The following is a 13,825-nucleotide window of genomic DNA, read 5'->3' on the forward strand; positions in this document are numbered from 1 at the left end:
ATCGAAAACCTCTGGGCCATACTCGACCGTCAAGTCAAGAAACAACCAAAAAACCAACTTCGAAGAGCAATCTACTCCAAGTTTTGAAGCAAGAGTGGCCGAAAATCCCACAACCTAAAATTGACGAGATGATTCTCACGATGCCCCAAAGTATCAACGAACTCCATGAAGCGAAAGGAAGATCTACTAGATATTAATTAAATTATAAATATATCAATTCATGTGAATACGACTGAAAATTTTCATTGTTTCCATAAAAGGTGGTGTCTATTTACTCGTGACCACGCCGTGTGTATACCCATAAAGATTCTTTCAGTAATAAAAAGTGGAAGAAAGTAGACTAAATCATGTGCAAATACTTTATACAATAATCAGTATGTCCTATACATCTTTTGTGAAATTGAAATGGTTATAGTGTAAGGTAAATCTAAGAAAATTTCAGGTTTCTAGGTTCTTTCCTCTTGGAGTTTTGGTGGTCATACACACAGACACGCTCTTTTATTATTATAGATATGTATCCTAAACGACGCTTCTTCATTCACCTTCAAGTTCTGAAAATGGTGACGACCCTTGTTAATAAAAACAGTTTTGGCGAAGTTTAAATTTCATTCTAAAAAATAAAACTGTATACAATCCTGATAAACAATTACGACTAATGTATTAGTTTTAAAGAAAACAAATATATACAATTACGATACGGATACGAGTCTTATGTACTATTATGGAATATGTACGGGCCTCACGTATAATTAGGGTGAGTGACAAACTTTGTTAAACAGAGATAACAATGAACACGTTGAGTAAAGTATCATCTTTATTTCCATCAAGTTAAGGTTAAATCGAACGGTTCAGGTTCATGCCCTCGGCCGCCATCGCTTCAGCGCGTGGGGAACCAACACTAGTCAATAAAGCCTTAACAGTAAGTATAGAGCACGGAAAAGTACTTAACATTCAGAACACGAAAAGCTTCTAGAAACTTCTTTCCCGTAGTAAAACATCACTATCACCAGACTAATTACGGACAGCAACTGAAAAAGGATGTCTTTACAACTGACTGTTCATCTCACTTGAGACCAAAATGGTCAAGACTGACCCGTTGCTGCTATACTGTCAAGATCTGCTGTTATAAATAACTACCAACATACTGAGAGAACCTCACATTTTTGTACTTACAACATCCATTAATGGCTTTAGCTTAACAATAAAAGACAGTTATATTAAATAATAATCCAGAGGCTACCTCCTCCGGTCTTGGACCAGTGAGGCAACTGAACTCCTCCAATCAAAAAAGTAAAAACAACAAAATAAATATGACCAATGAAAAGCTTTTCCTCGCTTTTCCCTACGAACTTCTTCAATTAACAAAAAAAAAAATTCTGAATTTTCCTTTAATTAAGGAACTTAAACGGGGTAGAAACTTGAAAATGGAGAACACTCACTGGGCTAGAAAATAAACTCAAGAGCCAATGAAAAGGAAGACAACTGGTTTAACTCGTACATTCATTATCAAGTGGATAAGAAACACCTAATAAAGGTTAAAAAGAAATGTGCATTGTGCGTGGGTGTATCAGACCTATATAGCTACGTTTTAGAATATCCAAATATTTTAAGTGTGTATACAACTTTTTTAACATTCTTAAAAATATTTATGTTCAAACGTCACGTCCAACTACTCAAACAACCCAAGTTCTATTTTCTAGCTTTTGTATGTGTATAGGTAGAATTAATATATTTATTGCTAGAATTTAAAACTAAATAATCAAACGTTTGTCAGTAACATTCATAATAATAATACTCAATGTTTTTCCAAGTGTTTAACCAACGTATCTCTATAAAAATTATTGACAGACCAACTTGTCTTTCAACTGGCATGTGCAAAGGATGTAATGACGACTCTTGGATATTGCTTGGTTTTCAAAGTTAACTTGGCAAGTGTATATGCTATACGTCCGAGTTTTAGGAAGATTTACCCTTATTATTACAGGATGACTTAACTTGTTAAGTGTACATGCTATACGTCCGAGTTTGAGAAGATTTACCCTTATTATTACAGGATGACTTAACTTAAGTGTATATGCTATACGTCCGAGTTTTAGAAAGATTTACCCTTATTATTACAGTATGACTTAACTTGTTAAGTGTACATGCTATACGTACGAGTTTTAGAAAGATTTACCCTTATTATTACAGGATGACTTAACTTGGCAAGTGTACATGCTATACGTACGAGTTTTAGAAAGATTTACCCTTATTATTACAGGATGACTTAACTTGTTAAGTGTATATGCTATACGTCCGAGTTTTAGAAAGATTTACCCTTATTATTACAGGATGACTTACTAACACATTCGGTTTGTAAACGTTAAAAGAAACCCTGAAAACCTTTCAATCTAAGAAACATTAATTATCATTCATACATGTAGTTAAAAAAAAAACAACTGGTATAATAAATAATATTTTAAAACTTACCAATTGTAAGTCTTAGAATATTAATACTCTTATTAAACAGTAAAATTGCCTGCATGCTGAACTGTTACCAGAACATCTCTGATTAAATATTGACATCTGATTCTGTAAAATAATATACCTTCGTAGTAAGTGTTGAGAGAAGAACCTGTGATTATACTTCTTATAAATTTCACTAAAAGGTGCAGTCTCCTACATCACCCTTTTAAGAAAATCAAAACTTTAAACTCTAGTGAATTTTTGACGAAAGAAGATGAACAAATATTTTACACCTAAAGTCTCCACACTAAACTATAAACATTAACTCACACATCAGCAAGTTCTTCATTAATGTCAACCTATCCACATTTATACGCTTATTGTACACCTTCTAAAAATATTGTAACCTACTAGCAAAAGTCTGTCATTTGTTTTATAGAATGTAAACTTAACGTCAATGTTTATTAAATGCTGTTAAAAATATCAAAAAACACTTATCAAGAAATCTGAAGTGTGCAATAGTTCATTCTATTAGTGTTTCTGTTAAAATATTTCCACAATTAAGTTTGAGGAGAAATGAGTCCTAATATAAAATACAAGTTACTTCTAATCATTATTATTATAAAGCAACTTTAAAAAAACCTTCTGTCTGCAACAAACTTAGAGCAGAGAGAGAGAGAAATGCTGATACCAATAAAACAAAAAGAAATAACTCGCACACACACAAAACAATTACACTTTAGGAAGTAATATCTTAAGTGCTTATAATTTGTCCTTATAATTTCTTTAGGAAAAATCCAAAGACACTCAGTAGAATAGCTCCATTGAGAATTATATAGTGTGTTTTAAATGTGTTTTTTTTTAATTCTAGTAATCAGCAGAAAAAATTTAAATTTCTATTTAAATTAAAACTTCACAAATTAAAGCACTTCTCTTCTTTGGAAGTAAAAAAAAAAAAATCACGTTTGTCTCCAGACCTCAAAGTACTTACAGATATAAATATACCATTCATCTTATCCACTCCTTCACTTTATGGAGAAAAATTTGTTGATGTAACTTCACACCAAAAATGAAGAATTTGATCGAAATTAGTCCTTAGCTTTATGTCATTTATAAGTCAACGAATATCAAAAAAAATAAAACGACAGCAGACTATTAATTTTATCTTTGTTTTTTCTTTACCTACTATTATTAAAAAGAAGAACTTGTGGCCAGTGAAAATCATTGTTTTAAAAAAGCAGGTAATTAACCATAGCTTACATTTATCACATATTAATAATGTGCCAAAAGATTATGTAAATTTATGATCACATAAGATGTACTCTCATGACCTAATGCTGTGAAAAAATACCCTGTCATAAGCTTACATCTGTCACATATTTCTTTCTGTTACTCGTTGTCAATTAAAACTATAAAATAAAATTTTGAAATCATGAATACCTATGAATGGGGGAAGTCAAGGAGGTGTGTGTGTGTGTGTGTGTGTGTGGTACACAACATCAAAGTACATTATAGCTTTATAAAGGTATTGTAACAATGACTTTATAGTATGATAAAATTATATAAGAAACTTCCGTCATAACTTTTTATCTCGGCATTTAATTATATGACTACTCTCAACATACTTAACAACAGTACTGCCCCCAGGAAGCCCCGACAACTTTGGCTACTTGGTATACGTCACACGTATAAAACACAATAGCCCAGAAGGAGGGCACAAAAGAAGGTTTGAAGGTTTCTGTGAGCAGTACTGTTTAACAATGAATTAATAATTTGAAAAACAAAAACCTGTCAATTACCTTACAATGTTATCACAGAAAACTTAATAATACTAGATACAAACCCAAAAACAAACAAAACAAAAAAAAAGAGTATTTGAATGGTCTTTTTTTATATTATTGTCTTCCTTTTGCACTGGCTCCAAACAAACAAAAAATAATAATTTCCGAGTTACAATTTTGTTTACATTTCTGAAGAGCAGATCTTGGGAGTGTAAACAGAAGCATTAGGGTCGAGAGATGATTTAGTGACTTTTTCTTCTGACATGAACTTCGGGGAGTAAAGCATGGAGGAGGACACCATGTCTGATTCCAAACTGACAGCCGCATAAGTTGAGGTTGGTGGCATGACGGCCATAACTTCAGCCACCTTGGACTTCAGTTCTTCAATCTCTTTCTCTTTCTGGCTCAACAATGCTGAAAGATAATAAATACATGCAGCTTTCAGCAACACGATATTGTTGTGTACTAAAACAAGTGGTATTGAGTTTGTGTTATAGCAAATGTTAATGAAATTCTCAAGTACTTTAATTGTGTATGAAAGAAATAACTACAATATGTTGACAACTAGCCTTCAATACCCTTCACATTAAAAGCTACTATCAATTACACATTTGAACTTGGTTTTCTTTCTTGACTCACTGGTCAAAGTGTATGGTTGGTCAGAAACCAAGAGCTTGAATTGAATGGTTGTTCGGTCACTATTGGCAAGTAAAAACTGCACCACACAATATGACACTTTCACCTCGCAGGAAAGTTAATTTCATAGATCCAAAATGTAGGTACATCCATTGTAATAACTGTTCTTTGACTGGCATTTATAACTAATTCACCTTGCACACCCTACATGCCTCTATTTCTCAAGACTCGTGGATGTGCTTGCATGCTCCATGGAGCAAGACGCAATACTTTCTACGTAGCTAATTACCAGTCCTTCATTTTTGTTTTTCTTGTAAGAAAATGTAGAGCAACAGGCCTAAAATTTGTGATAAAAATCATGTAAACTACAGACATTATTTAGACCTAATAGTTTCTTACGCTTCGCCTGTATTCAGTATTTTGAAAGACATGTAATAGTTCCCAAACTATTTGGGCCAGTAAATTCAGAGCAGGGTTGGCCACTTTTTTGGCTGATAAGCTAAAAAGTTAGTTTCAAGCCCTCAGTGACATCATTGTAAAGAAACGTCAATAGTAAAGAAGGAATATAAAAAGAAGACCAGCCTTATATAGTTCATATTTTAAAGTATATGAATCAATATTGTGGACCCTGTAAGTCCAATAACACTATAAAACCTCACTAACTTGTAATCTCAACTTACACTGAGTAATTTCCATTTGGCGTTTTGCTTCTCCCAGAGCAGAAAACAGATCCAGTTTCACACGAGTTTCTGCACTCAAACTATTCTCAAGATGTGTATTCTTGTCTTGCATGGCAGACAGAGCTGACATCAAGACTTCTGTATCATCCTGGGAGTCCTTATATTGGCGTAGAGACTGTGTTAACATATACAATTAATGAAATAACACAATTTGCTAATTTTTACACTGGTGTATAGAATCACTTTAGTACAGGCTGAATGAAAAATGACTTGTTATTAAATCTTAGACTAACAATACACTGTTCCATGACTGAGGATTATTTACTTTTTATATATTAAAAATGTTATAATGAAAGAGACAACCATTACTAGATCTGTGAAATACCATCATTAACTTACAGCGAACATTGTAGTAAAAATTATTAGATCATTACAAATTATACAAACAATTTTTGTTTTGTATTATACTACAGACACAGCTACCGATTACTAGGTATGGTGATATTTATAACAAAAATAGCCGTACTAAAGAGTTGACTCTCGTGTGAATAAAGTCGCTAAGTGTAAAGCAACAGTGAAAGTACAAACATACCCAATATAACAGTCATTTTTGAGTTCAGAATTTTTTAATTTACAAATAGAAATGGATTTCGTTTTGCTTATCTGCATTTTTATGAACTAAAATATTTAAATTTAATGCCACAAAAAAAAATATGAAGCAGTAAAAAAAAAAACAAATGTTATCTCTGGTCACGATGAGCACCGAGATTTAATTGGAAATTTTGCTTGTTTTCTGATTTAAGTTTCACCTAGTGGTAGTTATGTGATAAGTTGTCACTACATCTAATAGTTACAACAAAATTTAATTTTACCAACTCAATTTGTTTTTTCTAAATGACAAAATAAAACGTTTAAAGCATTTAAAAACACACACTGTACAAGAAGAACAGTCAGTTGTAATGCATAAGAGCAAGAAATAACAAGAATGATCCTTGACCTGTGCTTCTCTCTCTATCTGTCGCATTTGATCCTCTCTGAGTTTTATTTCACGACGTAGTTGTTTAACATCATTTTCTAAATCCCTTCGACGATTTTTACAGTTTTCCGTACAGTCAGGCCTAGCGGAAAATTTCATCTTAAGTACATGAAAAGCATATGACAAAATATGATTCTCTTAGGACTAACTTAATTATACTTATTTACTTAACAGTTGTAATGTCATTTCTTATTTTAAATTGTTTAAAAAATTTAATTATTAGAAACAAGAATAGACATTAGATATGATGAAGTTGTAAAAACTAATTCATTTTTGTCACAAAATATTAGGTAAAAAATTAAAAATACATTCTACTTGCTCATGAACTATACGGCTAATTTTTGTTACACAAGAGAGAATCCTCAATAGCCACAGCACTTGAAATTCTTTTAGGCAGGATTAGAGTAAAATAAGTGGTTAAAACAGCTTATCCTTTAATAGGGTCTGTACATCCACTGCTAGCAGTTAATAATGTGTGAATCTTCTATCATACGGACCAGTTGAGAGATAACATTTTTCTGGTTAAACGAACATGGGGGAATAAGATCGTGTCATGTCATACTGAACGGTGAATTTACCAATTTGATTTTGAATGACTAATGAAATTAACAGCAAAATCAAAATGGTTAAATGGGATATGGTTAAATAAGAGCCCTAACAAGAGATTCAATGTTACACAGATGTTGATACAACTGAGAGATTCGATGTCACACGGATGTTAATACAACTAACGAGAGATTCCATGTCACACGGAGATTGATATAACTAAGGAGAGATTCAATGTTACACAGAAGTTAATACAACTAAGGTCAGATTAGATGCTACACGGACGTTGATACAACTAATGAGAAATTTCATGTTACACGGATGTTAATACAACTAAAAGATTCAATGTTACATGGACACTGATACAACTAAGGAGAAATTCAATGTTACACGGATGTTAATACAACTAAAAGATTCAATGTTACATGGACACTGATACAACTAAGGAGAAAATTCAATGTTACACGGACACTGATACAACTAAGGAGAAATTCAATGTTACATGGACACTGATACAACTAAGGAGATATTTGATGTTACACAGACGTTGATACAATTAAGAAGAGATTCAACGTTACATGGACATTGATACAACTAAGGAGAGATTCAATGTTACACAGATGTTGATACAACTGAGAGATTCGATGTCACACGGATGTTAATACAACTAACGAGAGATTCCATGTCACACGGAGATTGATATAACTAAGGAGAGATTCAATGTTACACAGAAGTTAATACAACTAAGGTCAGATTAGATGCTACACGGACGATGATACAACTAACGAGAAATTTCATGTTACACGGATGTTAATACAACTAAAAGATTCAATGTTACACGGACACTGATACAACTAAGGAGATATTTGATGTTACACAGACGTTGATACAACTAAGGAGAGATTCAATGTTACACAGACGTTGATACAACTAAGGAGAGATTCAACGTTACATGGACATTGATACAACTAGTGAGAGATTCAACGTTACATGGACAATGATACAACTAGTGAGAGATTCAACGTTACATGGACATTGATACAACTAGTGAGAGATTCAACGTTACATGGACATTGATACAACTAAGAAGAGATTCGATGTTACACAGACGTTGATACAACTAAGGAGAGATTCAACGTTACATGGACATTGATACAACTAGTGAGAGATTCAACGTTACATGGACAATGATACATGTATAAACAGTTTTTATTGATTTTTATCAATCATTCAATCTGAATATCTAACATTAGATATGAACTACAGCTAAAGAATCTTGATCTTACACAACATTAACTTTCTTTCATAATGTCCTATAACGATGAATTCCAACAATGTGAATAACCAAGATGTATTTAAGAACTAGGAGCTAATACCAAACCACAATGTTCTGGGTGTATCATAACACATTGTCATACAATTATTAAATAAGTTACCCCACTTTGCTTCAACGGAAGTTGGTTTTATAGCTTCTCAACCCCTTAAGTTTCTTTTAAGGTATATTTCAAAATTCTCTAACAAAGTAGCAAACTAAAAATCAAATATTTATACTCCAGCTTCAGACACTGTTTGTACAAAAAAAAAAAGGTAATGTTTCAAACACACAAGCTAACTGAAAACTATCTAAGTTTCACTGGCAGGTCTTTATGCAAACAACAACAACAACAAAAATTTAAAACTCAACCAAAGTTATGTTGCAAATAGATTGGACAATATTACAAAAAGAGGACAATAGGAAAATATATATGCAACTTTATGTTTTCATACTAATGTGCTTTTAATGTTTCATAATAACTACTGATTACACTTTAGTACAAGAAAGAATGATAAACACTGAAAAATATATGTATCTGTAACTTCAAATAATAGAAAAACTTAAAACAGATTCAAACAAAATCTTAAAAATTAATGATGTTAGAAAAACATGTAGCTTCAATAAGTCTTGATAGAAATCAATAAAAACCCTATAACCCAAGCACTTTCGAAAGCACTCGGGTTATAGGGTTTTCATTCATTTAAAAATTAATGTATATTATAGTTCTTAATACTTGGTATAAATAAGCACAGTTAACTGAGTTAATGAGCAAACAGTAATTAAAAATGATGGATTTATTTGAAGTTATTTTGTAAATTATACATATTATACATTATGTAAAATCAAAAGTCCTTTTGGCTTATCTTGAATGTCCTAACTTCCAATCTCCCTAAAGAAATAGAAGATAAAACACTATATACAGCCCTGAATCTCTAAATACTCATCAAACCTTTCTTTATATTCTTGCAAAGTACAGTCAACTGATGGTCACTTAGTTGACCGTAGCCATTGCAATAGAGTCAACTGATGGTCACTTACTTGACCGTAGCCATTGCAATAGAGTCAAATGATGATCACTTACTTGACCATAGCCATTGCAACAGAGCCAAATGATAGTCACTTACTTGACCGTAGCCATTGCAATAGAGTCAAATGATGGTCACTTACTTGACCGTAGCCATTGCAATAGTCAAATGATGGTCACTTACTTGACCGCAGCCATTGCAATAGTCAAATGATGGTCACTTACTTGACCGTAGCCAGTGCAATAGAGTCAAATGATGGTCACTTACTTAACAGTAGCCATTGCAATAGAGTCAAATGATGGTCACTTACTTAACAGTAGCCATTGCAATAGAGTCAAATGATGATCACTTACTTGACCGTAGCCATTGCAACAGCTCTTGCCGCTGCAGCTTCTTCAGCTTTTTTAGCCTTCCGTTCCGAGGCAAGGGTCGACTCAACGGAGCTACGAAGTTTACGCTCTTCTTGCAGACGTTTCTCAAGCTGACTAATCAACTGTTTATCTTGCTGTCTTGCAGTCACCAAGTTATGTAGTCTGTTAAGGTAAAAGTGAACCATATTTTATTCAACATAAAACTAATCTTAACCAACTCTTTCAACAAGTGATCTTGCACAAAGACTGACAAGTCTTGATAGATCAATGAAAGCGTGAAATTCTTAAACATTTTAAATATGCTAATAAGACTAACTTCAAATACAACATGTTTAAAAGTTGAAAAATGGCCATTGAGAATCAGTCTGATGCACTTTCAACATGCAATAACTTGCAGTTGATAAAATTCTTATCAACAGAGTCCATTTTGACAGCATTAGCTCCAGAACAATGTTTTGGTACACTTATACTGGCCTTCATATGAAACTGTTACTTTGCTAACACTATAACGTTATCACAGCAAATCCTCTGTCAAAAAAAAAAATCCTAACCCTAATATTATCAAAGCATTAATTCTGTGAGCTCAAGGTGTGTCCAACCAACAAATCTGGTATTTTGATAACAAAAGTAAATTGTACTGAATTGAATTGCAGGAAGCTGGTAGAAACTTCTAAGTAATATCAAATATGTGCAAAAAAAATAATAATTTGGTTTAGTATTTCTATCAATTTTTAGTTTTTGAAAGTACAGTGTCTTTATAAAAAAATACAATTTTTTAATTTTATTAGACTAAAATCTTATAATCATTCTTACAGCACAATACAGAATTTGTGTAATATATATACATGATAACTGGCCATTATATAAGAAATGCAAAAAATAATAAAAACTAGAATTTTACAGTAGAACTCAGAAAGTTCCATTATATATATATATATATATCCAATTAATTTTAGCTTATTTTATACTTATTAAAATTTTTTTTGGCTCTCTGAAGCAATCATGTAACTTAATTAAAAATATATAACTTCTGCATGGTTGATAATGATTTATTCCACTGTACAACTATTAAGGCCTATATACTTGCTAACCCTAAATATCGACATTAAAATGAAGCCCAAATCCTGATACTATCACAGCAGACTCTGTTAAAAAAAAACAACCAATAATCCTCATATTTTTCTCAACCATACATTTATAATTATGTAAATAATATGGTCCAGTTTAGTAATTTCACTAAATGTGTTCAAAACTACAAAATTACTCAAGCTAAGATAAAGAATTGACAATAACCCTAACTACTGAGCCTCTCAAGTTCTAATCCCTTGTTTATACTCACTTGCTCTGGAGGCTTTCATTGTCTTGCTGAAGTTGTGACAGCTCTTCTTTGAAAGAACGCTCTGTCACAGTAAGACTATGTATCTGAGACCTCAGTTCTTGTTCACACTGTCGGCTGGCTTGTAAATCTGCTTTTAATCGTTTGATATCTGCTTCCAGCCTAGTGATGTAAAGAATAAAACAGGGTATAACTATGTATCTGAGACCTCAGTTCTTGTTCACACTGTCGGCTGGCTTGTAAATCTGCTTTTAATCGTTTGATATCTGCTTCCAGCCTAGTGATGTAAGGAATAAAACAGGGTATAACTATTGAAGCATCTTGTATAACTACCAATAAAAACCTTAAAGTTTGATGATGGCTTGAATGAATAATGACATAACCTTGTCGAAACATTGTACATTTGTAACTATGTTAAACTTGTAATAAAACACTGTACATTTGTAACTATGTTAAACTTGTCTTCATTACCCATTCAAGGCAAGTTCAAACTTTATTGTCTCAAAGAGGGTTCCTCGTCATCATATTCAACAAAAACTGTACATCTATTTCCACCCTAGTCGCACAAGGAATAAGGTACGACTACTCAGGTAGTTGGTATAACAACCAATAAAAAACTTTTAAGCCTAGTTCTGGCCATAAGAGTCAGGGATAAAACAGGTTTTTACTACTAGAGTAAATGATACAAAAACCAACTTACACCTTTAATTTCCATTTCCACTCATGATAGGTTGGGGATAAGACAAATATCCTCGAATATTCAATAAATACTTAAGATATTAATTTATTTATTTTAACTGTTAAAATACTGGTTTTGGAGAAATTAGGTAATTATGAAATAAATGGCCATATTATTCACCATTCTATGCATAATAAAACCACTCTCCCAACTCTTTACTCTGAGGGCACTAACATATCCCTCTGAAAAACTAAAACAATTTTTCTGTTGTATTCTTATTACTTTACACTACTGTATATTTCTTTGTTTGTTTGCTTAGGTAGACATGTTAATATTTTTAAAAATTTGATGTACCTTTAAGTTTTTATTCATTATTGTGGAAGAAACACTTTTTTTTAGACCTAAGTGAATCAAAAATGAACGATATTTGAAAAAATGAATATCTGTAATTTTTTTAAAGTAAGTCATTCAGACATGCATACAATTTGTGACCCTAAAAATAAAGAGATGAGTAACTCTGTTAGGGTCTTTACCTACCAAGATGAAATCGGAATAAACTTTTCATTCAGTAACTGCTGTACGATAAACGGAATATTCTGGAAATCTATTTTTGTTTGGATACAAAAATGACTAATTAGTATTAATTACTTAACTATTTTGCTCAAACCTTTACTGAAATGTACAGGAGCAACTGAGAGTTTCTCTGTTTTCTATCTGTACCACTTGCTCTTGACTCTGTACATAGATTCTACATCCCAACAAAGGCATAAATAAAATGTTTACGCTACAAACACAGAATTCACTTCTTTAGTATCTAAACATAAAAATGAAATTAGAATAACATGTGCAGGTAAAACTGGTCAAATAACTAATTTCTCTAGTAAACTGGATTGAAAGTTTCATAAGAAAGCCAGCAAAACAATATGTATTTTACATCCGACAGGTTTGGTTTGAATTTCACGCAAAGCTACATGAGGGCTATCTGACCCTAATTTGACAGTAAGGGAAGGCAACTAGTCAACACCATCCACTGCCAACTCTTGGGCTACTCTTTTACATGTAACAGAAAAAAATGGAAATCAGACTTTCAGGATAACAAACATCACGTTTATCAAGTCTGTCACCTTATACTGACTCATTCAAGAGCAAACTTTACAATCAGGAATAATTAGACCTCTAATGTCTTCATGAATCATTTCTACAATATTGTACAAGTGATATCTTTAAGGATTGCCTTAGTCACAATTGGTATGATTATTATATTTGTGTTATATTAACTACATGTTCTAAATTTATAAAGCATTTGAACTTTTTTCAGTTCCTACTTCCTTTGAAATAAAACCAATTACTACTATTCTTCATGCAACCCTAAATATCTTCATTAAGTCCAAGACGCTGATACTATCACAGCGCACTCTCTAATAAAACAGAACCATAATCCTGAAACATTTTTTTAATCAATATATCCATAGTTATATAAATAATCTGGTGTACCCTAGTCTTTGACCAAACATGTACCTAACTATGAAATTCACTCAAGCAGATATTAAGAACAGATGTTAATAACCGTAGCAACTACATAATTTCTTTTTCACATCCTATTTTTTTTCAAATAAAACCAACCTATGTACAGACAAACTTTTTAACACAGGGATTTCTCTGGTTCAATTTCAATAAAATGAAGAAAGGTATATTAATCATTAAAAGTTTTATCACGGTTAACACGAAGCATAGAGCAACATGCAACGAAAACATTTAACCTAACTCAGCTTTTACAGGTACTATCCTTTGTAAACAACTAAAATATGTAACCTAACTCATATTATACAGGTACTATCCTGCTGTAAACAACTAAAATATCTAACCTAACTCAGATTTTACAGGTACTATCCTGCTGTAAACAACTAAAACATTTAACCTAACTCAGATTTTACAGGTACTATCCTGCTGTAAACAACTAAAACATTTAACCTAA

The 13,825-nt window shown here is 32.2% G+C and overlaps 1 pseudogene; it reads right to left on the reverse strand.

Moving 5' to 3' along the window:
- Positions 1–793: 793 nt before the first annotated feature.
- LOC106468937 overlaps positions 794–13,825 on the reverse strand; it is a 41,850-nt pseudogene continuing 28,818 nt past the window's right edge.

Source organism: Limulus polyphemus, unplaced genomic scaffold, assembly GCF_000517525.1.
Source record: "Limulus polyphemus unplaced genomic scaffold, Limulus_polyphemus-2.1.2 Scaffold3229, whole genome shotgun sequence".
Classification (NCBI taxonomy): domain Eukaryota; kingdom Metazoa; phylum Arthropoda; class Merostomata; order Xiphosura; family Limulidae; genus Limulus; species Limulus polyphemus.